The sequence below is a fragment of the Arachis ipaensis genome, chromosome B1, assembly GCF_059453495.1.
Source record: "Arachis ipaensis isolate K30076 ecotype BB chromosome B1, ASM5945349v1, whole genome shotgun sequence".
In the NCBI taxonomy this organism is placed as follows: Eukaryota; Viridiplantae; Streptophyta; class Magnoliopsida; order Fabales; family Fabaceae; genus Arachis; species Arachis ipaensis.
This window is the reverse complement of record NC_142436.1, coordinates 30,536,682-30,563,557: the sequence shown is the minus strand read 5'-3', so window position 1 is coordinate 30,563,557 and position 26,876 is coordinate 30,536,682. Positions and strand designations below refer to the sequence as shown.

General features: G+C 36.4%; 1 non-coding gene and 1 pseudogene across 1 annotated transcript; one reads left to right on the top strand and one right to left on the bottom strand.

The window, feature by feature from the left end:
• Window positions 1–204: 204 nt before the first annotated feature.
• On the bottom strand, window positions 205–2,115 carry LOC107604870 (protein NETWORKED 1A pseudogene; annotated as a pseudogene).
• An 11,977-nt stretch (window positions 2,116–14,092) lies between these two features.
• Window positions 14,093–14,200, top strand: LOC148576104 (small nucleolar RNA R71). Its single transcript, XR_015903194.1, has one exon. It is a non-coding gene; the product is annotated as a small nucleolar RNA R71 (small nucleolar RNA).
• Window positions 14,201–26,876: the final 12,676 nt, after the last annotated feature.

Genomic DNA, 26,876 nt, shown 5'->3' with positions numbered 1-26,876 from the left:
CCTCCAACTTTTATTCTCTAGCAAACCAATTCTTTCAATGACCGAGCATTTTGCAGCAGTTTCGTCACCAAGTCTCTTGCATTGAGCTTACTTTTCAGTTTTCAACAGTGCTTCACAAATGGATGAAATCTGAAGATCAGAAAAGCATGCCGTAGCCTGAGCCTCCCATTGTTCAACTTCATTTTTTTATCCAGCAGCTCTGAATTCAGTGTATCTTCCTTCAACCTGTGCTGTTCAACTTCAAGATGTAGTAATCTCATCTCAGACTGAAAGCTTTTATTTGTTTCATTAAGGCGTTCAATTTCTTTTTTGTGATTCATGCAATTTTTTCAAAGTTCAACAATCTTTCTGTCCATATCTTCTTTGATCATTCTTGATTCTTCTTTTTCCATCTTCAGCTCCTCAATAGCTTAATGTCTCTGATGCCTTTAGCCTTTTCTCCATTTCTAACAGTTCTGCTCCTTTCTTCTTAACCAGATTTTCTGAGTTTTCAATTTGATGACTTAAATGGAAACTTGTGTCTTTGGCTTCCTGCAGCTCTTTGTCCATTCTCTCAATTGACTTGTTCAGATAAACATTCTCTGCTTCTGTCAACTCGAACATTTTCCTCAGCTTGTGAAGCTCCTGCTTAAGATCACAATTCATACTGCTAACATTGCTGAGGCATTCAGAAAGTTTTTTTTTCGGTGACTTTCTCAGAGACAAACCTCTCATAGACCAAATTCAGGTTGCTTAGAGCTAGTATCTCGTGAAGAATTACATTATTCTCATCTTTAGCAACAGAAATTGCATCTTTTAGGTCCAAAACACTCTTAAGCAATGACCTTTTCTCTTCAAGCAACTTACTATCTTCTTCCCGAAGAACTTGATTTGCTCTCTGTGAATCTACCAACTCCACATGTAGAACTGCCACTTTTGTCTTCAATGTATTCTCTTTTTATTCTCCATTAGCTACTTCAGAACTTAGTTGCTTGTTCATCTCCTGAAGTTTAACCTTGTCTTTCTACAGCATAGTATTCTGTTCTCTCATGTTCTCAAGCTCTTGATTCAGTGTCTTCTTGTCTGACTCCAATTTTTCTCCCTCAGACTGATGTTGACAAAGTAAAGATTGAGAACAGAATTCTCAACAAGCAACTGCTGCTTCTCCTCTTGGCTTCTCACAGCAGAACTTTTCAAGCCCTCAATGCTGCCCAAAACATGCAATATTAGTATTTCCCCTTGCTTGTTACCTTTATCATGCTCAAAATCTAGATCAATATGAAGAGCCCGACAAACTTGATGAATACACATTTTGAACTTTCTAATTTCATGTAACAAGAACTCTACCTCCATCAATTACATGAGATTTTCACTCTCCAACTCTGAGATAACTTTATCAGAAAATTTAGATGCCTCAACATGCTTTTCACATTCAATTAATAAGGTCAAGTTGTTCTGCTCCAAATCTTCTATAGAACTTGGCAAGATAAACATCTCGATCTGAGCATTAACAGCTTTGTCAAGTTCTTTTTCAAATTCTATCTTCCCCGATTGCTGTTCTTCTTGTAGTACATGAACAAGATTCTCCAATTTTGTCAGGCAAGCATCACTTGATTGTTTCTAAATAGTGTGTGTTTCGTTTTGCACCAAAATTGAAGCACGGAGTTCTTCTATTTGACTGTCAACATTTTCTTTGTCCTTCTCCACATCAGAATACTTCTCTTCCAAATTTGTGAACCTCTTTTGCAGGTTACCTAGTCCTGCTTCAACACTCTCCAACTGAGATACTAGAACCCTTCTTTCAGTTAGAAGATTGTTCTTTTCATTAGTTAGCAACTTGCACAATCCTTCCAAGTGACTTGATTTAGCCTTTGTACCTAAAAGTTCAATCTTTACGTCTAAAAGAGACTTCTCCAACAAGGTATTCATCTCCAGTTTCTTCTTCATACTTTCCTGGATAATTTGCAACTGTAAAAGCAAAGTTAATTTCTTAGCAACTAGAATGGACTTCTCTTCCTGTAGAACTTCGCTGGACTCTTGAAATTTCTTTGCTGTTGCTCTTAATCCATCTAACTCATTATACAATCTATACATGGGAAATTTCATAAAGGCATTTTCTATCAAAAGTTCATCCATATCTGATGCGTTGACATCTTTAGTAATTTTTAAATATCTTCTTTTAGTAATTTTTTTAGATATAAATCAAAGTTCTTATGTTTTTTATGAAGTTTTCGTATCTAATCATAAGTTTGGAGTTGTTTTAGAATTATTGTATATTCAGGATTTTTAAAAGAAATAAGGAGAAGAGAAATAACCAAAGAAGTCTCCAGTTGAACCCATAAAAAACCGAGCATCCAACACACAAATCTATCAAGCCCAGCGCCCAACATTAAAGTCTGGCGCCTTTGACCACAAAACAAGGGCTAGTGCCCAACTTGGCAGGGTGGCACCCAACGCCATTCAAGTTCAAAACATTGGGTGCCCAACTCCCAATTCCGGAGTCCGGCTCCAAGTAATTTTTTCACTTCCAGTGGCCTAAAAGTGCATTTAAATTAGGTGTCAATCACCCAAGCCCAGCGCTAAGTCCAATGTCCACTCCTAAGAAGCTCTAAACTCAACCAAAAATTTAAGATTTAAATGATTCGTTAACTTTAACTTTTTATAAAAAAATAAGATTTGATTTAATTTTAGTTTAGATTTGAATTCTTGTTTTCACCTTTTAAATATCTTATCTTTTAAAGATAAGATTAGATTTAGTTTTTGAATTTGAATTCTAGAATAAAACTTAGCATGTAAATAAGTGAACACATGGTTCACAGAGATCATGGAGGATCCTCGGATCCCGACCATCATCATCTAACATCTCATCAGGTTTAGTTTATTTTCATCGTGAGTCACTACAGCTCCTCTATTAAAGGTTAGAAATTCTGTTTGATTTTATGGATTAGTAATGTAAGTGTTTTCTTTATTTTGATTCTATTGTGATAAGATCAAAATAGTCAAAGTGGATGCCCATTAATATGGGCAGCTGATTTTGTTTTCGATACTAAATTACTCAACTTCTCAATGCAAACTAGAATTAATGAAGTTGAGAATGTAAAACTTCCTTCGCCTATAAATAGAGAAGTGCCTAAGGAACAATACACACAACAATAAAAAATATTATCCTCTCTCTTTATACATTACTAATATTTTCTCTCACTCTTTTTCTTTACTGCATATAAATTATTGAGTTAATTATACTAATATTAGAGTATTCTATTTACACCTCTTTATTTTATATTATATCTTCCTTATTTATTTATTCCACAACACGTTATCAGCACGAGACTTTGATCAAATTTTTAGGAAGACTCAGGTAACAAATTTTCATTATGCCGAAGCTCTCTTATCTTGAATTCAATGCTCTTGATATATCTGGAAACAATTATTTATCATGGATATTAGATGCTGAAATCCATCTTGATTCAATGGATCTTGGAGATACCATTAAAGCTAAAAATAATGCATCCCAGAAGGATAAAGCCAAAGCAATGATTTTTCTTCGTCGTCATCTTGACGAAGGGTTGAAAAATGAATATCTCACATTAAAAGATCTTGCAGATTTTTGGAAAGACCTTGAAGAAAGGTACAATCATAAAAAAATGGTGATACTTCCTCAAGCCCGATATGAATTGACGCATTTGCGTCTACAGGATTTTAAATCCATTAATGAATATAATTCTGCAATATTTCGAATCACCCCACGAATGAAATTATGTGGAAAAAAGATAACTGATAATGATATGTTGGAAAAAACTTTCTCAACCTTCCATGCCTCGAATGTGCTCCTACAACAGCAGTATCGAGAAAAAGGATTTAAAAAATATTCTGAGTTAATTTCTTACCTTTTTGTTGCTGAACGCAACAATGAATTACTTTTAAGGAATCATGAAGCGCGCCCAACTGGTGCCACCCCATTTCCTGAAGTAAATGCGGGAAATCATTACCCCAAAAGAGGTAAATGGCAAGGCTTTAGTAACAAGAAAAATTATGGAAGGAAAAGGAATTATGTTTACAAGAGAGGATCTCACCAGAAGTGGGATAAAGAAAGAAATTATGGGCAAAATAAATCAGCAGAGGATAAGTGTTTCCGTTGTGGTGGAAAGGGCTATTGGTCACGTACCTGTCGTACCCCAAAGCACCTAGTTGATCTTTACCAAGCATATTTGAAAATGGATGACAAAGAAAAAGAAACAAATTTTGTTTCAAATGATGTTGAAAAATCCACTACTCATTATGATGTATCTGATTTTTTTGAGGATCCTGAAGGAAATATTGGTCATTTGATCAATGATGGAATAGTTTAATATGTGGGATTATTAAGTATCCATGTAAATAAATAATGTAAAGAACTTATTGTTAAGTTTTATTTTCTATGTATTCAAGTTTCATGATGTATATAAATAATAAAATATTAATGTTTATGTTTAGGAATTATGAAATCATCAAATGTGTCAAATTTTAAAAATAATAATAATAATTTTAGTCTATGACATTATTTTTATGTACAGTATTTTTTTAGAAAAATAATTTCAATCAAGTATTTAATTTAACTGTGCGTATATTACTACTCATTTTTTTATTATTATTTATCTTTGAAGAAAATGGCAAGGATATGTAATGAAGATGTATGCCTTGCGGATAGTGCAAGTTCGCACACCATTCTCAAAAGTGATATATATTTTACTAATCTTGTGCCAAAAAGAAGAATATGTTAATACTATTATTGGCTCAGGAAATGTGATTGAAGGCTCCGGAAGAGCCATAATTTTGATTCCTGGAGGAAGAAAATTCATAATAAATAATGCACTATTGTCTACCAAGTCTCTAAGAAACTTGTTGAGCTTTAAAGATATTTTCCGAAATGGATATCATATTGAGACTATGAATGAGGGAAGTCATGAGTACTTATGTATCACAACTCATGATTCAAATAAAAAGGTTATATTAGAAAAGTTGCCATCACTTTCATCTGGGTTATATTATACCAAGATTAGTGCAATTGAATCACATGCCACTGTAAACCAGAAGTTTACTAGCCCAAATAAATTCATAACTTGGTACGACCGATTGAGTCATCCGGGAACAACCATGATGCGGAGAATTATTGAAAACTCCCATGGACATTCACTAAAGAACCAGAAGATTCTTAAAACTAGTGAATTTTGTTGTGTTGCATGTTCTCAGGGAAAGTTAATTTTAAGGCCATTACCATTAAAGATTGGATTTGAGTCCCCTGAATTCCTAGAAAGGATTCAAGGCGATATATGTGGACCTATTCATCCACCATGTGGATCTTTTAGATATTTTATGGTCCTAATAGACGCATCTTCGAGATGGTCTCATGTGTGCTTACTGTCTTCTCGTAACCTGGCGTTTGTGAGATTACTGGCTCAAATTATTCGATTAAAAGTACAATTTTCAGAAAATCCAATCAAAGTAATTCGTCTTGATAATACTGGTGAATTTACTTCCCAAGCTTTTGATGCTTATTGTATGGCTAATGGAATAAGTGTTGAACATCCAGTAGCTTATGTTCACACACAAAATGGGTTAGCAGAATCACTTATTAAGCGCCTCCAATTAATTGCTAGACCCTTATTTATGAGAACAAATCTTCCAACCTCAATTTGGGGGCATGCTATTTTACATGCCGCAGCACTTATTCGGTTGAGGCCAACAAGTTACCATCAATTCTCCCCTATGCAATTAGCTTTTGGCCAGCAGCGAAATGTTTCCCATTTAAGAATATTTGGGTGTACGATATATGTTCCCATTGCACCACCTAATCACACCAAAATGGGACCCCAGAGAAAATTGGGGATATATGTTGGATATGATTCTCCATCTATAATGAGGTATCTTGAGATACAAACTGGAGATGTATTTAAAGCTCGGTTTGCGGATTGTTATTTTGATGAATCAAAGTTTCTAACATTAGGGGGAGAGAATAAGCTTCCTGAAAAGGAACTTAATTGGAATGCATCATCGTTGATGCATTTAGATCCTCGATCAGGGCAATGTGAACTAGAAGTTCAAAAGATTATACATTTGCAAAGAATAGCAAATGAATTTCCTGATACATTTTTCGATACAAAGAGGATAACCAAATCTTATATACCAGCGAAAAATGCCCCAATTCGAATTGATGTCCCAGTAGGACAAGTAGCTACTAAAGTAAATTCACGCCAGAAGCGTGGCAGGCCTGTCAGTTCCAAAGACAAAAATCTTCGAAAGAAAAAGGAGGTAAATACTATTCCTGTTGAAAAAGACATAGTAAAGACACCTGCAGTTGTCCAAAATTCTGATATAATTTTAACACCAGAAGACGTTCAGGTACCTGAAAATTGTGAAAATGACGAGATCTCGATAAATTATATCTTTACAGGAGAGAAATGGGACCGAAATAAGATAATTGTCAATGAAATATTTGCATATAATGTGGCATTAAAAATCATGCATGAAAGTAAGGATCTTGAGCCAAGATCAGTCGAAGAATGTCGACAAAGAAATGATTGGCCAAAATGGGAAGAAGCCATGAAGGCTGAATTAGACTCACTTGCAAAACGTGAAGTCTTTGGACCTGTAGTCCGTACACCAGAAGATGTAAAACCTGTTGGATACCGATGGGTATTTGTGAGAAAACAAAATGAGAAAAATGAAGTTGTACGCTATAAAGCTCGACTTGTAGCACAAGATTTTTCACAGAGACTCGGTATAGATGATAAAGAAACGTATTCTCCTGTAGTGGATGCGATAACATTGCGTTATTTGGTCAGTTTATCTGCATATCATAAACTACATATGCATTTAATGGATGTGGTAACGGCCTATTTATACGGCTCATTAGATCGGGATATCTATATGAAAGTCCCTAAAGGACTAAAGATAGCTAAACCATCCAATAAATATTCGCAAGGGTTATACTCAGTTAAATTGCAAAGATCTTTATATGGTTTAAAGCAATCTGGATGAATATGGTATAATCGTCTTACTGAGTATCTGGCCAAAAATGGATTCAAGAATGATGATATCTGTCCATGTGTTTTCATAAAGAAATCTGCATCTGGATTCATTATAATTGCTGTGTACATTGATGATTTAAATATAATTGGGACTCCTGAAGAGATTCCAACAATTATAAAATCTCTGAAAGAAGAGTTTGAGATAAAAGATATTGAAAGGACTAAATTTTGTCTCGGCCTGGACATCGAGCATATAAAAAATGGGATCTTTATTCATCAAACAACATACACAGAGAAGATCTTGAAAATATTTTATATGGATAAATGGTGCACGAAATTGTGATGTCCAGGCTCAAACAATCCCTGGCAACGTGAGCAACTTGGTACGCGTAATCGTGATTACACTTTAATTATGTAAAATTCATGGCTCTTTCTTTCCCTGGCAATGGCACCAAGAACATGGTGCCAATACCATGGTTCACAACTTCGATACAACTAACCAGCAAGTGCACTGGGTCGTCCAAGTAATACCTTACGTGAGTAAGGGTCGAATCCCACGGAGATTGTTAGTATGAAGCAAGCTATGGTCACCTTGCAAATCTCAGTCAGGCAGATATCAAACAGTAATGGGTTTTCGAATTTAATATAATAAAATAGGGATAGAAATACTTATGTAAATCATTGGTAGGAATTTCAGATAAGCGAATGGAGATGCTTTTCGTTCCTCTGAACCTCTGCTTTCCTGCTATCTTCATCCAATCAGTCTTACTCCTTTCCATGGCTGGCTTTATGTGATACATCACCACTGTCAATGGCTACTTTCGGTCATCTCTCGGGAAAATGATCCAATGCCCTGTCACGGCACGGCTAATCGTCTGGAGGCATCACCCTTGTCAATGGCTTCATCTTATCCTCTCAGTGAATAATATGCTCACGCACCCTGTCACGGCACGGCTATTCATCTGTCGGTTCTCGATCATGCTGGAATAGGATTTACTATCCTTTTGCGTCTGTCACTAACGCCCTGCAATCGCGAGTTTGGAGCTCGTCACAATCATTCATTCATTGAATCCTACTCGAAATACCACAGACAAGGTTTAGACTTTCCGGATTCTCTTGAATGCCGCCATCATTCTAGCTTACGCCACGAATATTCTGGTTAGGAGATCTAAGAGATATTCATTCTAGCTTATTTCATGTAGAACGGAAGTGTTTGTCACGCACGTGTTCATAGGGGAGAATGGTGATGAGCGTCACACATAATCATCACCTTCATCACGTTCTTGGGTGCGAATGGATATCTTAGAAGCGAAATAAGATGAATTGAATAGAAAATAGTAGTACTTTGCATTAATCTTTGAGGAACAGCAGAGCTCCACACCTTAATCTCTGGAGTGTAGAAACTCTACCGTTAAAAATACATAAGTGAAAGGTCCAGGCATGGCCGAGATGGCCAGCCCCCTAAAACATGATCAAAGGATCATAAGGTAATCCAAAGATCCAGGATGGTCAAAAAGACGTCTAATACAATAGTGAAAGGTCCTATTTATAATAAACTAGTCACTAGGGTTTATATGAGTAAGTAATTGATGCATAAATCCACTTCCGAGCCCACTTGGTGCGTGCTTGGGCTGGGCTTGAGTGTTGCACGTGTAGAGGTCCTTTCTGGAGTTGAACGCCAGCTTTTGTGCCAGTTTGGGCGTTCAACTCTGGTTTTGGCTCCTTTTCTGGCGCTGGACGCCAGATTTGGGCAGAAAGCTGGCGTTGAACGCCATTTTACGTCATCTATTCTTGGCCAAAGTATGGACTATTATATATTGCTGGAAAGCCCTGGATGTCTACTTTCCAACGCAATTGGAAGCGCGCCATTTAGATTTCTGTAGCTCCAGAAAATCCAGTTTGAGTGCAGAGAGGTCAGAATCCAACAGCATCAGCAGTCCTTTTTCAACCTCTGAATCTGATTTTTGCTCAAATCCCTCAATTTCAGCCAGAAAATACCTGAAATCACAGAAAAACACAAAAACTCATAGTAAAGTCCAGAAATATGAATTTAACATAAAAACTAATGAAAACATCCCTAAAAGTAACTAGATCCTACTAAAAACATACTAAAAACAATGTCAAAAAGCGTATAAATTATCCGCTCATCACAACACCAAACTTAAATTGTTGCTTGTCCCCAAGCAACTGAAAATCAAATAGGATAAAAAGAAGAGAATATACTATAAATTCCAAACTATCAGTGAAACAGAGCTTCAATCATATGAGCGGGACTTATAGCTTTTTGCCTCTTGAATAGTTTTGGCATCTCACTTTATCCATTGAGGTTCAGAATGATTGGCATCTATAGGAACTCAGAATTCAGATAGTGTTATTGATTCTCCTAGTTCAGTATGATGATTCTTGTACACAGCTTCTTTATGAGTCTTGGCCGTGGCCCTAAGCACTTTGTTTTCCAGTATTACCACCGGATACATAAATGCCACAGACACATAATTGGGTGAACCTTTTCAGATTGTGACTCAGCTTTGCTAAAGTCCCCAATTAGAGGTGTCCAGGGTTCTTAAGCACACTCTTTTTTTTGCTTTGGACCTTGACTTTAACCGCGCAGTCTCAAGTTTTCACTTGACACCTACACGCCACAAGCACATGGTTAGGGACAGCTTGGTTTAGCCGCTTAGACCAGGATTTTATTCCTTTAGGCCCTCCTATCCACTGATGCTCAAAGCCTTGGGATCCTTTTTATTTTCCCTTGCCTTTTGGTTTTAAGGGTTATTGGCTTTTTGCTCTTGCCTCTTGGTTTTAAGAGCTTTTGGCTTTTTTTCTGCTTGCTTTTTCTTTCTATTTTTTTTTTCGCCTATTTTTTTTTTCTGCAAGCTTTATTCTTTGCTGCTTTTTCTTGCTTCAAGAATCATTTTTATGATTTTTCAGATTATCAAATAACATTCTCCTAGTCATCATTCTTTCAAGAGCCAACATATTTAACATTCTTAAACAACAACTTCAAAAGACATATGCACTGTTCAAGCATACATTCAGAAAACAAGAAGCATTGTCACCACATCAATATAATTAGGCTAAGTTCAAGGATAAATTCGAAACTCATGTACTTCTTGTTCTTTTGAATTAAAACATTTTTCATTTAAGAGAGGTGATGGATTCATAGGACATTTATAACTTTAAGACAAAGTTACTAACTACTAATGATCATGTAATGAAGACACAAACATAGATAAGCACATAAAATAGAAAACGAAAAACAGAGAAAGTAAGAACAAGGAATGAATCCACCTTAGTGATGGTGGCGTTTCCTTCTTGAGGAACCAATGATGTCCTTGAGCTCTTCTATGTCTCTTCCTTGTCTTTGTTGCTCCTCCCTCATTGCTTTTTGATCTTCTCTTATTTCATGAAGCATGATGGAGTGCTCTTGATGTTCCACCCTTAGTTGTCCCATATTGGAACTCAATTCTCCTAGGGAGGTGTTGATTTGCTCTCAGTAGTTTTGTGGAGGAAAGTGCATTTGAGGCATTTCCGGGATCTCATGGTGATGAGCTTCATACGCCTCTTGAGCTCCATGAATGGGCTCTCTTGCTTGCTCCATCTTTTTCTTAGTGATGGGCTTGCCCTCTTTAATGAGGATATCTCCCTCTATGTCAATTCCAGCTGAATTGCATAGGTGGCAAATGAGGTGAGGAAAGGCTAACCTTGCCATGGTGGAGGACTTGTCAGCCACCTTGTAGAGTTCTTGAGGTATAATCTCATGAACTTCCACCTCTTCTCCAATCATGATGCTATGGATCATGATGGCCCGGTCTATAGTAACTTCAGACCGGTTGCTAGTGGGAATGATTGAGCATTGAATGAACTCCAACCATCCTCTAGCTACAGGATTGAGGTCCAATCTTCTTAGTTGAACCGGCTTGCTTTTGGAGTCAATCTTCCATTGAGCTCCTTCTACGCATATGTCCATAAGGACTTGGTCCAACCTTTGATTAAAGTTGACCCTTCTAGTGTAGGGGCGTTCATCTCCTTGCATCATGGGCAAGTTAAACGCCAACCTCACATTCTCCGGACTAAAATCTAAGTATTTCCCCCGAACCATTGTAACATAGTTCTTTGGATCCGGGTTCTTACTTTGATCATGGTTCTTGGTGATCCATGCATTAGCATAGAACTCTTGAACCATTAGGATGCCGACTTGTTGGATGGGATTTGTTAGAACTTCCCAACCTCTTCTTTGAATTTCATGTCGGATCTCCGGATACTCATTTCTTTTGAGTTTGAAAGGGACCTCGGGGATCACCTTCTTCTTGGCCACAACATCATAGAAGTGGTCTTGATGGGCTTTGGAGATGAACCTTTTCATCTTCCATGACTCGGAGGTGGAAGTTTTTATCTTCCCCTTCCCCTTTCTAGAGGATTCTCCGGTCTTAGGTGCCATCAATGGTAATGGAAAAACAAAAAGCTTATGCTTTTACCACACCAAACTTAGAATATTGCTCGCCCTCGAGCAATAAACAAAAGAATAGAAGAAGAAGAAGAAGAAATATAGAGAGGGAGAGGGAGATGTGGTTCGGCCAAGAAGGGTGTAGAGGGGTGTGTTGTGTGAATTTGATGAAGAATGGAGGGCTTTATATAGGGAAGGGAGGGGGGTTAAGGTTCGGCCATATGGGTGGGAAATTGGTTTTGAATTTTGAAGGTAGGTGGAGTTTATGAGGTAGGTTTATGGGGAAGAGTGGATGGATGGGAGTGGTGATGAGGTGATGGGGAAGAGAGTTTGAGGTAATTGGTGAAGGGTTTTTGGGGAAGAGTGTTTATGGGGTTGTGTGAAAGAGTGTGGTGAGAAGAAGTGAGTGGAGGTAGGTGGGGATCCTGTGAGGTCCACAGATCCTGAGTGGATCCTATGGGGTCCACAGATCCTGAGTGGATCCTGTGGGGTCCACAGATCCTGAGTGGATCCTATGGGATCCACAGATCCTGAGGTGTTCAAGGATTTACATCCCTGCACCCATTAGGCATGTAAAAATGCCTTTGCACCCAACTCTGGGCGTTCAGCGCCAGGTTGGTGGCCATTTTGGGCGTTCAACGCCCATTTGTGTGCCATTTCTGGCGTTGAACGCCAGAACCATGCCTGTTCTGGCGTTCAGCGCCTAGAAGCTGCCCATTTTGGGCGTTCAACGCCAGAACCATGCTCTGTTCTGGCGCTGAATGCCAGACAGATGCTCCTCCAGGGTGTGATTTTTCTTTTGCTATTTTTGATTCCGTTTTCAATTTTTATATTTATTTTGTGACTCCACATGATCATGAACCTATAAAGACATATAATTAAAAAAAATATAGTTAGATAAATAAAAATTGGGTTGCCTCCCAACAAGCGCTTCTTTAATGTCAATAGCTTGACAATGGGCTCTCATGGAGCCTCACAGATGTGCAGAGCTTTGTTGAGACTCTCCAACACCAAACTTAGAGTTTGGATATGGGAGTTCAACACCAAACTTAGAGTTTGGTTGTGGCCTCCCAACACCAAACTTAGAGTTTGACTGTGGGGGCTCTGGTTGACTCTGCTTTAAGAGAAGCTTTTTCTGCTTCCTCTCCATGGTTGCAGAGGGAGATCCTTGAGTTTTAAACACAAGGGAGTCTTTATTCCATTGAAGGACTATTTCACCTCTGTCAACATCAATCACAGCTCTTGCTGTGGCTAGGAAAGGTCTTCCTAGGATGATGGATTCATCCTCTTCCTTTCCAGTATCCAGGACTATGAAATCAGCAGGGATGTAAAGGCCTTCAACCTTTACCAACACGTCCTCTACTTGTCCATAAGCCTGTTTTCCTGAATTATCTGCCATCTCTAATGAGATTCTAGCAGCTTGCACCCCATAGATTCCCAGTTTCTTTATTACAGAGAGGGGCATGAGGTTTATTCCTGAACCAAGGTCACACAGAGCCTTAAAGATCATGGTGCCTATGGTACAGGGTATTATGAACTTTCCAGGATCCTGTCTCTTCTGAGGCAATGTCAGTTGATCCAGATCACTTAGTTCATTGATGAACAAGGGAGGTTCAACTTCCCAAGTATCAATGCCAAAAAATTTGGCATTCAGCTTCATGATTGCACCAAGAAACTTGGTAGTTTGCTCTTCAGTAACATCCTCATTCTCTTCAGAAGAGGAATACTCATCTGAGCTCATGAAGGGCATAAGGAGGCTTAATGGAATCTCTATGGTCTCTAGATGAGCCTCAGAGTCCTTTGGTTCCTCAGAGGGAAGCTCCTTATTGATCACTGGACGTCCCAGGAGGTCTTCCTCCTTAGGATTTGCGTCCTCCACTCCCCTTGTAGGTTCGGCCATGGTGCTTATGTCAATGGCCTTGCACTCTCCTTTTGGGTTCTCTTCTGTATTGCTTGGGAGAGTACTGGGAGGGATTTCAGTGATCCTTTTACTCAGCTGGCCCACTTGTGCTTCCAAATTTCTAATGGAAGACCTTGTTTCATTCATGAAACTCACAGTGGCCTTAGATAGATCAGAGACTAAATTTGCTAAATTAGAAGTATTTTGTTCAGAGCTCTCTGTCTGTTGCTGAGTGGATGATGGAAAAGGCTTGCTATTGCTAAACCTGTTTCTTCCACCATTATTAAAGCCTTGTTGATGCCTTTGATCCTTCCATGAGAAATTTGGATGATATCTCCATGATGACTTATAGGTGTTTCCATAAGGTTCACCTAAGTAATTCACCTCTGCTATTGCAGGGTTTTCAGGATCATAAGCTTCTTCTGCATAAGAAGCCTCTTGAGTACTGTTGGATGCAGCTTGCATTCCATGCAGACTCTGAGAGATCATATTGACTTGCTGAGTCAATATTTTATTCTGAGCCAATATGGCATTCAGAGTATCAATCTCAAGAACTCCCTTCTTCATAGGCGTCCCATTACTCACAGGATTTCTTTCAGAAGTGTACATGAACTGGTTATTAGCAACCATGTCAATGAGTTCTTGAGCTTCTGCAGGCGTTTTCTTTAGGTGAATGGATCCACCTGCAGAAGTGTCCAGTGACATTTTTGATAGCTCAGATAAACCATCATAGAATATATCCAGGATGGTCCATTCTGAAAGCATGTCAGAAGGACACTTTTTGGTCAACTGTTTGTATCTTTCCCAAGCTTCATAGAGGGATTCACCTTCTTTCTGTCTGAAGGTTTGAACATCAGCTCTAAGCTTGCTCAGCTTTTGAGGAGGAAAGTACTTGGCTAAGAAAGCCGTGACCAGCTTATCCCAAGAGTTCAGGCTATCTTTGGGTTGAGAATCCAACCATAATCTAGCTCTGTCTCTTACAGCAAAAGGGAAAAGCATGAGCCTGTAGACTTCAGGATCTACTCCATTAGTCTTAACAGTATCACTATCTGCAAGAATTCAGTTAAGAACTGAAAAGGATCTTCAGATGGAAGTCCATAAAACTTGCAGTTCTGCTGCATCAGAGAAACTAATTGAGGTTTCAGCTCAAAGTTGTTTGCTCCAATGGCAGGAATGGAGATGCTTCTTCTATGTAAATTGGAATTAGGTGCAGTAAAGTCACCAAGCATCTTCCTTGCATTATTATTATTTTCGGCTGCCATATCCTTTTCTTGTTCGAAAATTTCTGAAAGGTTATCTCTGGATTGTTGTATTTTAGCTTCTCTTAATTTTTTCTTCAGAGTCCTTTCAGGTTCTGGATCTGCTTTAACAAGAATGTTCTTGTCCTTGCTCCTACTCATATGACAAAGAAGAGGGCACAGAAAAAATAGTAATAATAATATGGATCCTTTATACCACAGTATAGGGATCCCTGTGTGAGTAGAAGAAGAGGGGGGACAAATATTGTAATATAATGGAAGAAACACAACTGTGAGGATGGCAGAGATGTGAGATGAGATGTTAGTAGATGAATAAATAAATAGAATGAGGTGAGAGAGAAGGAATTTTCGAAAATGATTTTTTTTAAAAAGAGTTAGTGATTTTTGAAAATAGTTTTTGAAAAAGGTTAGTAAAAATTTTTGAAAATTAAGATTTAAAAATTAAAAATTAAAATAATTAATAAATTAAAAAGAAATTTTGAAAAAGGGGGAAGATATTTTCGAAAATGAGAGAGAGAGAGAGTTAGTTAGGTAGTTTTGAAAAAGTTAAGAAACAAACAAAAAGTTAGTTAGTTAGTTGAAACAAATTTTGAAAAGATAAGAAGTTAGGAAGTTAGAAAAGATATTTTGAAATCAAATTTTTTGAAAAAGATAAGATAAGAAGATATTTTGAAAAGATATGATAGGAATTAGTTTTTTGAAAAAGATTTGATTTTTTTGAAATCACAATTAATGACTTGATTCACAAGAAATCACAAGATATGATTCTAGAACTTAAAGTTTGAATCTTTCTTAACAAGCAAGTAACAAACTTCAAATTTTTGAATCAAAACATTAATTGATTATGTTATTTTCGAAAATTTGATATAAAAATAAGAAAAAGATTTTTGAAAAATATTTTTGGAATTTTCGAAAATAACTAAAATTTTTGAAAAAGATTTGATTTTTGAAAAAGATTTTGAAAAAGATAAGATTTTCAAATTGAAAATTTGATTTGACTCATGAGAAACAACTTGATTTTAAAAATTTTTGAAAAAGTCAATCCAAATTTTCGAATTTGATGAGAGAAAAAGGGAAAGATATTTTTTTTTATTTTTGAAATTTTTATGAAAAACATGAAAATTATGCAATGCATGAAATTTTTAGATCAAAACAATAAATGCATGCAATAATGCTATGAATGTCAAGATGAACACCAAGAACATTATGAAGATCATGATGAACATCAAGAACACATTTTTGAAAAATTTTTTTATGCAAAGAAAACATGTAAGACACCAAACTTAGAAATCTTTCATGTTTAGACTCTAACAAACGAAAAATGCACATGAAAAACAACTAAAGATGCAAAACAAGAAAACATCAAGATCAAACAAGAAGACTTACCAAGAACAACTTGAAGATCATGAAGAACACTATGAATGCATGATATTTTCGAAAAATGCAAGATGCATATGCAATTGACACCAAACTTATGATATGACTCAAGACTCAAACAAGAAACAGAAAAAATATTTTTGATTTTTATGATTTTCTAATTTTATTGGATTTTTTTGAAAATTATATGAAAAAGAAAAAATAAGGATTCCAAAATTTTTAACATGAATTCCAGGAATCTTGCATTGTTAGTCTAAAGCTTCAGTCCAGGAATTAGACATGGCTCACTAGTCAGCCAAACTTTCAATGAAAGCTCCGGTCCAAAACACTAGACATGGCCAATGGCCAGCCAAGCTTCAGCATTTAACACCAGAGTATATTGCTCTTGATAACAAATTGCAAGCCTCAGTCCAAATAAATTTAGACATGGTTTTACAGCCAGCCAGGCTTTACATGCTTCATGAAACACTAGAATTCATTCTTGAAAATTTTGAATAAATTTTTTGAAAACATTTTTATATTTTATTGAAAGCAAAAGAAAAAAAAAATTTTTTTGAAAGGTTTTTGAAAATTTTTTGAAAAGAAACAAAAAAGAAAATTACCTAATCTGAACAACAAGATGAACCGTCAGTTGTCCAAACTCAAACAATCCCCGGCAACGGCGCCAAAAACTTGGTGCACGAAATTGTGATGTCCAGGCTCAAACAATCCCTGGCAACGTGAGCAACTTGGTACGCGTAATCGTGATTACACTTTAATTATGTAAAATTCATGGCTCTTTCTTTCCCTGGCAATGGCGCCAAGAACATGGTGCCAATACCATGGTTCACAACTTCGATACAACTAACCAGCAAGTGCACTGGGTCGTCCAAGTAATACCTTACGTGAGTAAGGGTCGAATCCCACGGAGATTGTTGGTATGAAGCAAGCTATGGTCACCTTGCAAATCTCAGTCAGGCAGATATCAAACAGTAATGGGTTTTCGAAATTAATATAATAAAATAGGGATAGAAATACTTATGTAAATCATTGGTAGGAATTTTAGATAAGCGAATGGAGATGCTTTTCGTTCCTCTGAACCTCTGCTTTCCTGCTATCTTCATCCAATCAGTCTTACTCCTTTCCATGGCTGGCTTTATGTGATACATCACCACTGTCAATGGCTACTTTCGGTCATCTCTCGGGAAAATGATCCAATGCCCTGTCACGGCACGGCTAATCGTCTGGAGGCATCACCCTTGTCAATGGCTTCATCTTATCCTCTCAGTGAATAATATGCTCACGCACCCTGTCACGGCACGGCTATTCATCTGTCGGTTCTCGATCATGCTGGAATAGGATTTACTATCCTTTTGCGTCTGTCACTAACGCCCTGCAATCGCGAGTTTGGAGCTCGTCACAGTCATTCATTCATTGAATCCTACTCGAAATACCACAGACAAGGTTTAGACTTTCCGGATTCTCTTGAATGCCGCCATCATTCTAGCTTACGCCACGAATATTCTGGTTAGGAGATCTAAGAGATATTCATTCTAGCTTATTTCATGTAGAACGGAAGTGTTTGTCAGGCACGTGTTCATAGGGGAGAATGGTGATGAGCGTCACACATAATCATCACCTTCATCACGTTCTTGGGTGCGAATGGATATCTTAGAAGCGAAATAAGATGAATTGAATAGAAAACAGTAGTACTTTACATTAATCTTTGAGGAACAGCAGAGCTCCACACCTTAATCTCTGGAGTGTAGAAACTCTACCGTTAAAAATACATAAGTGAAAGGTCCAGGCATGGCCGAGATGGCCAGCCCCCTAAAACATGATCAAAGGATCATAAGGTAATCCAAAGATCCAGGATGGTCAAAAAGACGTCTAATACAATAGTGAAAGGTCCTATTTATAATAAACTAGTCACTAGGGTTTACATGAGTAAGTAATTGATGCATAAATCCACTTCCGGAGCCCACTTGGTGCGTGCTTGGGCTGGGCTTGAGTGTTGCACGTGTAGAGGTCCTTTTTGGAGTTGAACGCCAGCTTTTGTGCCAGTTTGGGCGTTCAACTCTGGTTTTGGCTCCTTTTCTGGCGCTGGACGCCAGATTTGGGCAGAAAGCTGGCATTGAACGCCAGTTTACGTCGTCTATTCTTGGCCAAAGTATGGACTATTATATATTGCTGGAAATCCCTGGATGTCTACTTTCCAAAGCAATTGGAAGCGCGCCATTTCGATTTCTGTAGCTCCAGAAAATCCACTTTGAGTGCAGAGAGGTCAGAATCCAACAGCATCAGCAGTCCTTTTTCAACCTCTGAATCTGATTTTTGCTCAAGTCCCTCAATTTCAGCCAGAAAATACCTGAAATCACAGAAAAACACACAAACTCATAGTAAAGTTCAGAAATGTGAATTTAACATAAAAACTAATGAAAACATCCCTAAAAGTAACTAGATCCTACTAAAAACATACTAAAAATAATGTCAAAAAGCGTATAAATTATCCGCTCATCAATAAATCACATCCCTTGAGTACCCCAATGATCATAAGATCTTTGGATGTGGAAAATGATCAATTCCGTCCTAAAGAAGAAAATGAAGATATCCTTGGTCCTGAAGTACCATATCTTAGTGTCATTGGAGCGCTAATGTATCTTGCAAATAATACAAGACCCGATATATCATTTGCTGTGAATTTACTAGCAAGATATAGTTCCTCTCCAACCAGAAGATATTGGAATGGAATCAAACAAATCTTTCGATATCTTCATGGAACGATTGCTATGAGATTGCTTTATCCCTATGGATCCAAGTTACAACTAGTTGGCTATATAAATGCTGGATACTTGTCTGATCCACACAAAGAGAGATCTCAAACAGGATACCTGTTCACATATGGTGGTACAGCTATATCATGGAGGTCCACGAAACAGACGATAGCAGCAACCTCCTCTAATCATGCTGAAATACTAGCAATACATGAAGCTAGTCGCGAGTGTTTTTGGCTCAGAAGTTTGATCCAATATATTCTATCATCATGTTGACTGATTGATCATAAGATAGCTCCAACTGTCCTGTTTGAAGATAATACAGCATGCATTGCTCAACTTAAGGGCGGATACATCAAAGGTAATAGAACAAAGCATATTTCTCCCAAATTCTTCTTCACTCATGATCTTCAAATTCAAGGGACAATAGATGTCCAACAAATCCGCTCAAGTGACAATCTGGCAGATTTATTCACAAAGTCACTCCCAAAATCCTCCTTTAAAAGATTGGTACATGAAATTAGGATGCGCCGATTTCGAGACATTAAATGATGTCAACAAGATGGGGAGACTGCACTCTTTTTTCCTTGGTCAGGTTTTTTTTCCTATTGGGTTTTTCTTGACAATGTTTTTAATGAGGCAGTCCCTATCACAAAGGATATTGTACTCTTTTTCCTTCACTAAGGTTTTTTCCCATTGGATTTTTCTTTAGCAAGGTTTTAACGAGGCAATAATTCTAAATGAGCATCTAAAGAGGAGTATTGTCATAAGATCAAAATAGTCAAAGTGGATGCCCATTAATATGGGCGGCTGATTTTGTTCTTGATACTAAATTACTCAACTTCTCAATGCAAACTAGAATTAATGAAGTTGAGAATGTAAAACTTTCTTCGCCTATAAATAGAGAAGTGACTGAGGAACAATACACACAGCAATAAAAAATATTCTCTTCTCTCTTTATACATTACTAATATTTTCTCTCTCGCTTTCTCTTTACTGCATATAAATTATTGAGTTAATTATATTAATATTAGAGTATTCTATTTACACCTCTTTATTTTATATTATATCTTCCTTATTTATTTATTCCACAACAGATTCATGTTTTTCTACTTTTCAAGATTGAGTCTCGTTCTTCATCTTTAATAGTTAGAAGTATTGAAAAATATTCTAATTCTGTTTTGGATTCTGTTATTATTTTAAAAATTTTAAAATTGGAATTAGTTTGAAACTCATCTCGTAATCTTCAATTGTTTAGAACCAATTTTTGAATACGTGACATTTAATTTAGTCAGGAATAACTTTTTAATATTATGTGATTTTAAATCAAAATCGTGCTTAACCTCTTCTCTTAATTAGTTGACCAAGGAATTGGTGATTAATTAAGTTAAAAAAATAAAATTGCCTAGGAATTGAAATTTAGTTATAAATGATTTGCTCTGAAAAGATTTTTAAATGAGTCAAAGTAGAAAAACACAAGAATTATTTTTTCTAAGAGTTAAACATTTTTAAAACCTTTAACATCTCACCCATTGATTACTTTCCTAAATCCACAATTAAATTACATGGGATATTTCTCAAGGCCAGAGAATGACTCATACTTTTCTGGATGGAGGAATCACCCTAATGTTAGTTGGGAGAATCAATGACCAGGATACTTTAATTTTTTTCATCAATAGAAAGTAAACCTAATGCGATCCCAAAAACCTCTTGAGCTTGTTATAAAGAGATTATCTCAATCCATTGTTGAGTTTGCTCTGGAAAGACTATCACAGTCTACTGCTGAGTTTGTTCAAAAAATCCAAAACTTCATGTAAGAGACAAGAACAAACTTTAAAAACTAAAAAATCTCCATATAAAATTTAGAGGTATAAGTGAAACAAATTGCCAAACAATTGACAGCGAAACCAACAAATTCTTTTCTAAGAGAAAAATGCCAAATCTTATAGAGAAATGCTAGGCAATTGATGTAAGGAATTCATACTCTAGTGAATCAGAGAGATGCATGAGAGTTGATTTGATTAACTCATTGATCCAAGAAGTTCTTAAGAAAATATCCCTTAAAATTTTTTCATAGGGAAGAGCTGAAAGATGAGTTGCCAATAGAGAAGACACCTTCAAATAACACCAATGAGAGAGAGAGGGACTGCTGCAAGTATTGAGAGAACATAAAACTGCTATTGGATGGACAATTAGTGATCTAAAGGGAATAAGCTCTATTATATGCATGCACAAAATTTCACTAGAGAAAGATTCTCAACATGTGGTGCAAGCACAAAGAAGACTTAATCCAACAATAAAAAAAGTTGTTCACAAAGAGATAATAAAGTTGTGGGAGACAATCCAATTAGTAAGTATCTTTTTCTTTTCCTTTCTATTAAAGCCCTTTCTTTTAATTAATTATGGAAAAAAAAAAGAGAAAAAGAGTTGGCGCCTAACTTCAAAAGTTGAAATTTGGCGCCTTTGAAGAGGCAAGGAAATTGGGGCCCAACGCCTGGTGCCCATGCATTAGTGGCGCCCAGGAGTCCAAGTCTGAGATTTATTCCCTTAAAGTGTCTCTAAATTCTTATTCAAGATTACATGCATGGTTATTTTTATTTGTATGATCAAACCCACCATTATTTTGTTTGTCATCCTTTTACTATTTTTCATCTTTCTTGTCTAAGCAAACACATGCATTCTCATACCACTTAAAATATTTAAACTTAGAAATTTGACAAATTTCTAAATTTAGTGTTAGTGGTTAAGAAAAAAATATGGATTTGGAATGCAACAAGTGTTCAGTTAAGAAATTAACTAAATTTAATTTGATGAAGACAAACATTATTTAATTGGGTAAATCACCCAATTAGTTTTGATTGAGTTTGGTTAAGCGTTGCAGGCCAAAGAGTCAGCAGCCCAATCAGAAGGAAACAAAAACAATATTTTTGGTGGATCTCTAACCAACAAAGCCCAATGAAACTAAGCAAAGAAATCAAATGGGCTGAATAGAAAGAAGCTAACCCAAGCCCGAGTTGCTCACCCAAGTTGATCCCTCCAAGATGGTACTTTCCAAAGCCAATGTTCACTTTTTGCAACGGTCAGAATTAGAGAATAGAGAGAGAGAGAGCTCCGTTCCTCATTCATTCACCATAGAAGAAAGAAAGAGAAAGCTTAATCCAAAAGGCAAAGGTCTAATCACCTAAATCAAACTATTTCAAGTTAAGTCAGAAGCTAAAGGTGATTTGTTTCCATTTGTATGTAATTTACTTTCTTCACTCCATCTCCAACTCTTTGCTACTCTAATTTGGGATAAATGGAGAAAGTGGTTTCTGATAATCACTGCTATGAATCAAAGGCCAAAATTATTTCTTGGGGACAAAGTTGTAGCTCAAGGGTTCAGATCTGGGATTACCATTGAACAACTTTTTCTCTACTTACCGGAGGCTTTCAGTCAAGCAAAAAGGCTCAGATTTAGAATTCCTAATTTAGGATTAATTGAAAATAGTGAAAGCGTAAGTTGGTGAAGCACACAGCTCGAGGAGTTGACTTAGAAGAGAGCAACTCAGCAACATAGAAAGAGATACAAAAGAAATTTTTTTCTTCTTTCTGAAAACAGTGAGAGAGAACCAGAGTTTTGAGTTCTTGTTCTGAGAAGCTAATCTGTGAAGAGTTCAACATGTTGGACAGTGTTTTCTAGAGAAAGAAGCATTCAGCCAATGTGAAGAACTTAATCAGTGTTAGCACAATCCAGTTCATCTTATAGCAACAGTGTCTGTTGAAGCATCAATCTCCTTCATGTTTTACAGATTGTAATTTCATTTTTAATGTATAACTTTCTGTAATTCCTTGAGTGGAAAAAGGCTAAAAGTGAGAAATCAAGAAAAATCTTAAGGGTGTCAAGAGACTGAGTGAAACACTTGAGAGAAAAGCCTAGAGTGATTTTAGATTTCTTTAGGTTGATTATTATGTCATGTGTCTTGTACCTGTAAGATATCCCTTTCTAAGTTGGGTTAGCACTTAGAGTGGAGAGTTAGGTATTATCATAACCAAGTCAAGTTAGGATAGAACTTGAGAGGGAAAGGATTGTGTCAATCTTGTGAAATTGGTGCATGTAATACTTTAATTATAGTGAAAATTCCACCACTATTGTGGTGGAGACTGGATGTAGGTTGCATTGCACAAGGTAACTGAACTAGGATACATGCTGGTATCATTCTTCTTCTCTTTCTTTATGTTCTGTTTTCTGATATTTATGAGACAAAACAAAATTGTCTCATAAAGTTTCCGCTGCACAGTTCAAACAGATTCTAAGTGAAAGCTTATAATTAAAGGCTTATTTCATTAATGTAAAAGAAGGTCATAGATTCAACCCCCACTTCTCTAAGCCTTCTACAACCTTCAATTGGTATCGAGAGCTAAGGTCTCAAGAATCAAGCTTCACCGCTTGGAGCAAAGGTCCAATGTCGAACAACTTGGGCACAACCACAGTTGCCTACACTCTAATTGAAGGCCAGTTAAACAATAGGCTTCCCTTCTTCAACGGGAAGAACTATGCCTACTGAAAAGAGAGGATGCGAATCTTCATCCAATCCATTAACTACAACATATGAAAGATTATTGTAAGCGGCCCTAAAATTCCAACAAAAACAAGTGCTGATGGAGTGCTGACTCCAAAAGAAGAAACTGAATGGAATGACAAAGACAAGAAGAAAGTGGAGCTGAATGCTAAAGCCGTCAACCTTCTTCACTATGCTATCATCTTTGAAGAGTATCGAACGGTGTCTAGATGCAAGATAGACAAAGAAATCTAGGAGAAACTCCAGGTTACACATGAAGGCACTAAACAGGTCAAGGAAACGAGGATTGATATGCTGCGAAAAAAGTACGAGATATTCAACATGAAGGATGGAGAAAGTATTGATGAAGTGTTTGAGAGATTCTCAATCATAATCAATAACCTTGATGCTATGGGTACAAACTACTCAGAACAAACTCTAGTAAAAAAAATCCTAGAAGCCTCACAAAGGAATGGGAAACGAAGGCCACTGTCCTAGCCGTAAGCAATAATCTAAGTCCCATAACATATGATGAGCTGAAAAGGAAACTCCTTGCCTATTAAACTACACACACAAACTAAGACTCAAAGAAAAAGGGAATAGCCCTTAAGTCAAGAGTTGAATCAAAAGAAAGTGAGTCCAGTCACAGTTTTTCAGATAATAAACTTGTGTTTTTTGTTAGGAGACTTAGATGACTAATGAAGAACAAAGGCAAGTTCAAGGGCTCAAGCTCAAAGGAATACAAGAAGGATTTGAGCAAAGTAATATGTCACCATTGCAAGGAGGCTGGACATCTCAAATACAACTGTCCGAAACTTAAGAAGGAGGACAAAGGAAATAAAGAAAAGAAGAGAGTGTTCATGGCATCTTGGGAAGATCTTGAAAATGATTCGGATGAGGAAGAGGACTCAGAATACGAAGCTCAAATCTGCTTCATGGCTGGTGAAGATCAACTTGATGAGGTAAATTACTATGACTTGCCCATAGATGATTTACATGTCATAATTGATGATCTCACACTAAATTCTGCAAAAGTGTTGGAAAAATACAATAAATGTAAATCTGAAAAAGAAATATTGAAAGCTGAAAATGATTTTGTGAAAGAGAATGTGAAGGAATCCGAATGTGCTTTGGACGTTATTGAGAAAAACAGATTTCTAAAATCTGAACTTGAGAAACTAAAAGGAAAGCATATTGTGGATCTTTCTTAAGAGCTTATTGCTGAAAATAAAAGATTAAATGAAATGATTAAAAGATTGAACAATGATTTAACAAAAATTGCTCAAAGTTCCAGTAACTTGGACAAATTACTTGCAAATCAAAGACCATTGTTTGAAAAATCTGGGTTAGGATATATGACAAAAGATTATGCATTTTTTGATAATCTTTCAACAAAATTTATAGCCTCTTCTTCAAAAATAAAATCCATCATAAACAAATCTGGTCTGGGACATGTTCCCTCCTATGAAGAGGAATTTGAAAAATATTATTTTGATGAAACTACATCATCTTCAAGGACTGAACCTACATCAAACAAGTTGGGTATGGGCTATATCTCAAAAAATGAAGTTGCTTTCAAAAACCCACATTTTTTCAAGAGAACTTTACAATTAAGAAGCCCATATGAGTTTAAAAATTCTGGTTCTGATGCATTTACAAAAAGGAAAAGCAACAAAAAAATTATTTTGTCAAGAGAAATGCTTATCCTTCAAAAATCAGAAAAACTCAACCTTTTAATCATTTCCAACATCGAAATAAAAATCAATTTCAGCAACATGTTTCAGGAAATCATTGCTTTAATTGTAAGAAAACTGGTCACTCTTACTTACAATGCTTCATTGAAAAAATAAAAGTAGGAAACCAAATTTATAATGTTATTTGTGACCTTAATGCACTTGGGCAACCAAGGTGGATTAACTTCAAAGAATCCATAATTAATTTGGATACCTAAGGTTGATTGAAATCATATGCAGATTTGCCTAGAATCCAAGAAAAAGAAAGATATGTGGTACTTAGATAGTGGGTGTTCTAGGCGCATGACTAGAAGGTCAACTTTCTTCATCAAACTAAACAAGTATGATGGAGGTTTTGTGACCTTTGGAGATGATGGAAAAGGTAAAATTGTTGCTGTTGGAAAAGTAGGTAATGATCACTCTACTTTCATTGATGATGTCTTTTTGGTAATGGTTGAAGGCATAATCTTTTGAGTATAAGTCAATTATGTGATTTGGATTATTTAATGACTTTCAAAAGATTATAATGTTGTGTTGTGAATGAAAAGACCAATGATGTATTGTTCATTGCTAAGCATTGTGATAATGTGTATGGACTTACTCTTGATGAATTAAAGGATCAAAATATTGCTTGTTTTCACTCTAAAGAATCTGAAAAGTGGCTATGGCACAAGAAATTGGGCCATGCTAGCATGTTTCAAATAAACAAGCTTGTCAAGAAAGGATTAGTGAGAGGTCTTCCTTTGATAAAATTTGACAAAGACATCACTTGTGATACTTGTCAAATGGGAAAACAAATAAAGAGTTCATTTAAATCAAAGGAAGACATCTCTACTAAAAAACCACTTGAATTGCTACATATTGATTTATTTGGTCCAACAAGAACTCAAAGCTTAGGTGGTAAACACTATGGTTTAGTAATTGTGGATGACTACTCTAGGTTTGGTTGGGTTTTATTTCTTGCACACAAAAATGAAGTCTTTTCGGATTTTGAAATTTTTAGCAAGAAAGTTCAAAATGAAAAGGATTTAAAAATCACCTCAATAAAAAGTGATCATGAAACTGAATTTGAAAACCAATTATTTGAATCCTTTTATGAGAAATTTGGAATATCACACAACTTCTCTTGTCCAAGGACACCACAACAAAATGGTGTTGTAGAAAGAAGAAACAGAAGTATTCAAGAGATGACAAGAGCCATGCTTTACAAGAGTAATGTTCCAAAATTCCTTTGGGCTGAAGCGGTTAACACAGCTTGCCACATTTTGAATAGAACTATCATAAGAAAATTTTTGAGCAAAACACCTTATGAACTTTGGAAATGTCACCCACCAAATTTAAATTACTTGCACGTCTTTGGTTGCAAATGTTTTGTTCTAAATAATAAGGATAATTTAGGAAAATTTGATCTAAAGGCATATAGTGTTTATTTGCAGGATACTCCACAAATAGTAAAGCATATAGAATTTATCATCAAGATGCTAGAATGGTTGAGGAGTCCATATATGTTATATTTTGTGACACTAACTTGGTTCAAAGTATTTTGGAAGATTGTGATGCAGGCATTCAGATTCAAAAGAATGATGAAAAAGGCCAAAATCATGAGAGTGAAAATTCTGAACAAAATGAATCTGAAACTACAACTGCAGGAAATTCTGCAGGAGACAATTCTATTTTGTCTCATGAATCTGGTGAACATCTTAAAACCACCAGTTCATTGAATCCCTCAATGACCGAATATGCTACTAAGTCCACAAGACCTCGTGAATGGAGATTCCTCAAGAACTATCCTCAGGAATTTGTCAATTGGGATATCTCACATGATGTCAAAACTCGTTCCTCCACTAGAAAAGCAAATGAAGAAACAAACATTGCTTTTCTCT